Below are 3,397 nucleotides of genomic sequence, written 5' to 3' on the forward strand. Positions count from 1 at the left end.
GTTGCTGTGGTTGGAGCTGTAGTTGCTGTGGTTGGGACTGTAGTTGCTGTGGTTGGCAGTTGTTGTGGTTGGGTGGTTGTAGTTGGGACTGTAGTTGTTGTAGTTGGGGCTGTAGTTGCTGTGGTTGGAGCTGTAGTTGCTGTGGTTGGAGTTGTAGTTGTTGTAGTTGGGACTGTAGTTGTTGTAGTTGGGCCTGTAGTTGCTGAGGTTGGAGCTGTAGTTGTTGTAGTTGGGCCTGTAGTTGCTGTGGTTGGAGCTGTAGTTGCTGTGTTTGGAGCTGTAGTTGGGGCTGTAGTTGGAGCTGTAGTTGTTGTAGATGGGACTGTAGTTGCTGATGTTGGAGCTGTAGTTGCTGTGGTTGGAGTTGTAGTTGTTGTAGTTGGGACTGTAGTTGTTGTAGTTGGGGCTGTAGTTGCTGTGGTTGGAGCTGTAGTTGCTGTGGTTGGAGTTGTAGTTGTTGTAGTTGGGGCTGTAGTTGTTGTAGTTGGGGCTGTAGTTGCTGTGGTTGGAGCTGTAGTTGCTGTGGTTGGAGTTGTAGTTGTTGTAGTTGGGGCTGTAGTTGTTGTAGTTGGGCCTGTAGTTGCTGTGGTTGGAGCTGTAGTTGCTGTGGTTGGAGTTGTAGTTGGGACTGTAGTTGCTGTGGTTGGAGCTGTAGTTGCTGTGTTTGGAGCTGTAGTTGGGGCTGTAGTTGGAGCTGTAGTTGTTGTAGATGGGACTGTAGTTGCTGATGTTGGAGCTGTAGTTGCTGTGGTTGGAGCTGTAGTTGTTGTAGTTGGGACTGTAGTTGCTGTGATTGCAGCTGTAGTTGCTGTGGTTGGAGCTGTAGTTGTAGTTCGGGCTGTAGTTGCTGTGGTTGGAGCTGTAGTTGCTGTGTTTGGAGCTGTAGTTGCTGTAGTTGGGGCTGTAGTTGGAGCTGTAGTTGTTGTAGTTGGGGCTGTAGTTGCTGTGGTTGGAGCTGTAGTTGCTGTGTTTGGAGCTGTAGTTGGGGCTGTAGTTGGAGCTGTAGTTGTTGTAGTTGGGACTGTGGTTGCTGTGGTTGGAGCTGTAGTTGCTCTGTTTGGAGCTGTAGTTGCTGTAGTTGGGGCTGTAGTTGGAGCTGTAGTTGTTGTAGATGGGACTGTAGTTGCTGATGTTGGAGCTGTAGTTGCTGTGGTTGGAGCTGTAGTTGCTGTCGTTGGAGCTGTAGTTGTTGTAGTTGGGATTGTAGTTGCTGTGATTGGAACTGTAGTTGCTGTGGTTGGAGCTGTAGTTGCTGTGGTTGGAGCTGTAGTTGTTGTAGTTCTGACTGTAGTTGCTGTGGTTGGAGCTGTAGTTGCTGTGGTTGGAGCTGTAGTTGCTGTGGTTGGAGCTGTAGTTGTTGTAGTTGGGACTGTAGTTGCTGTGGTTGGAGCTGTAGTTGCTGTGGTTGGAGCTGTAGTTGTTGTAGTTGGGACTGTAGTTGTTGTAGTTGGGGCTGTAGTTGCTGTGGTTGGAGCTGTAGTTGCTGTGGTTGGAGTTGTAGTTGTTGTAGTTGGGGCTGTAGTTGTTGTAGTTGGGGCTGTAGTTGCTGTGGTTGGAGCTGTAGTTGCTGTGGTTGTAGTTGTAGTTGCTGTGGTTGGAGTTGTAGTTGTTGTAGTTGGGGCTGTAGTTGTTGTAGTTGGGCCTGTAGTTGCTGTGGTTGGTGCTGTAGTTGCTGTGGTTGGAGTTGTAGTTGGGGCTGTAGTTGCTGTGGTTGGAGCTGTATTTGCTGTGTTTGGAGCTGTAGTTGGGGCTGTAGTTGGAGCTGTAGTTGGGGCTGTAGTTGGAGCTGTAGTTGTTGTAGATGGGACTGTAGTTGCTGATGTTGGAGCTGTAGTTGCTGTGGCTGGAGTTGTAGTTGTTGTAGTTGGGACTGTAGTTGTTGTAGTTGGGGCTGTAGTTGCTGTGGTTGGAGCTGTAGTTGCTGTGGTTGGAGTTGTAGTTGTTGTAGTTGGGGCTGTAGTTGTTGTAGTTGGGGCTGTAGTTTGAGCTGTAGTTGTTGTAGTTGGGACTGTAGTTGCTGTGGTTGGAGCTGTAGTTGCTGTGGTTGGAGCTGTAGTTGTTGTAGATGGGACTGTAGTTGCTGTTGTTGGAGCTGTAGTTGCTGTGGTTGGAGCTGTAGTTGCTGTAGTTGGAGCTGCCGTGGTTGTTACTACAGTTGTTGTTGGATTAGCAGTTGTGGTCCGTGTTGATTATGTAAAGAGACGTTATGAAAGAGAGAAAAAAAGTTAAGGAATCCTGAATAGAAGAAAATCAAAGATTGAACATGACACATATCCTCTGTCTCCCCTGAACAAGCTGCTTCATTACAACCGAGTGGGAAACTTATCATTCCATCTGTGTTTTTGTGCTGACACAACCAAAACCTTGTTGATAAGTAGATAAAGTATGAGAGGAAGGACGACTTATCAGATTTGAGTTGTTTCTATACATGCAGGTTTTATCAATTGGTGACAATTGAAACAGCAGTTTCTACCAAGTTTGATACAAGGAAATAAAACGCTGCTACTCAAACAAAGTGAACAAAAGGAACTGATCATATTTAAAGCACAACACAGACTATATGTCTGTAAACCTAAATCACTGAGCTGCAAAGCAATGCCAAGCTCAAGAATGCGTAACAACCTTGTTCTGATCGAGTTCTATAAACACTATGTAAATGGTAAATGGCTTTGTATTTATATAGCGCTTTTCTAGTCTTGATGTCCACTCAAAGCTCTTTACAGTACAGTTTTACATTCACCCATTCACACACACATTCATACAGTGCATCTATTAGCAGCACTTTGTTGTTCTATGAGGGGGAACTCGGGGTTCAGCATCTTGCCCAAGGACACTTCGGCATTCGGAAGACTGGGGATCGAACTGCTGACCTTCAGGTTAGAGGATGACCACTCTACCCCTCAGCCACAGCCGCCCAGACAACAAGCTACTGCTCTGAACCAGTTCAGAATCAATTTCACCCAAGATTTGCTGACCCAAGCCTGGAAAACAAGCTGTAAGCAGCATCTTCATCACTACCATCTGACACCAGGCTGAACCTAAGAGAAGAAGCTCCAACCCGCGTGTCAGAGAGCTGCTGTGATACATCTCTTCAATAATTTAATGTTGCCTTGAAAGGATGTCGTGAAATTTGAAATTGGCCTTGAGTCAAAGTCTGTTGGTCTGTATTTTATTAGCCTTAATTTAACCATGTTAGTCCCATTGAGATGAAGAGTCTCTTTTACAAGGGAAATTATTATTTTCTCTTTTTTAGTATTAATTACAATCAGATGTAAGACATGTATACAGTGTCTAAAAGTGCTGCGAATAAACCAAGTAAAGATCCACTCCAGGTGAGAGAGTGGAACCTGAGTCTGCCGGCCAGGATTTACAGTTGTGTACTTGTTAATGATTCTCC

General features: G+C 45.7%; 1 protein-coding gene across 6 annotated transcripts in view; it reads left to right on the forward strand.

The window, feature by feature from the left end:
* LOC118121592 (receptor expression-enhancing protein 6) overlaps positions 1–3,397 on the forward strand; it is a 719,670-nt gene that overhangs the window by 83,206 nt on the left and 633,067 nt on the right. The window lies entirely within an intron of this gene.

Source organism: Hippoglossus stenolepis, chromosome 14 (assembly GCF_022539355.2).
Source record: "Hippoglossus stenolepis isolate QCI-W04-F060 chromosome 14, HSTE1.2, whole genome shotgun sequence".
Taxonomy (NCBI): Eukaryota; Metazoa; Chordata; class Actinopteri; order Pleuronectiformes; family Pleuronectidae; genus Hippoglossus; species Hippoglossus stenolepis.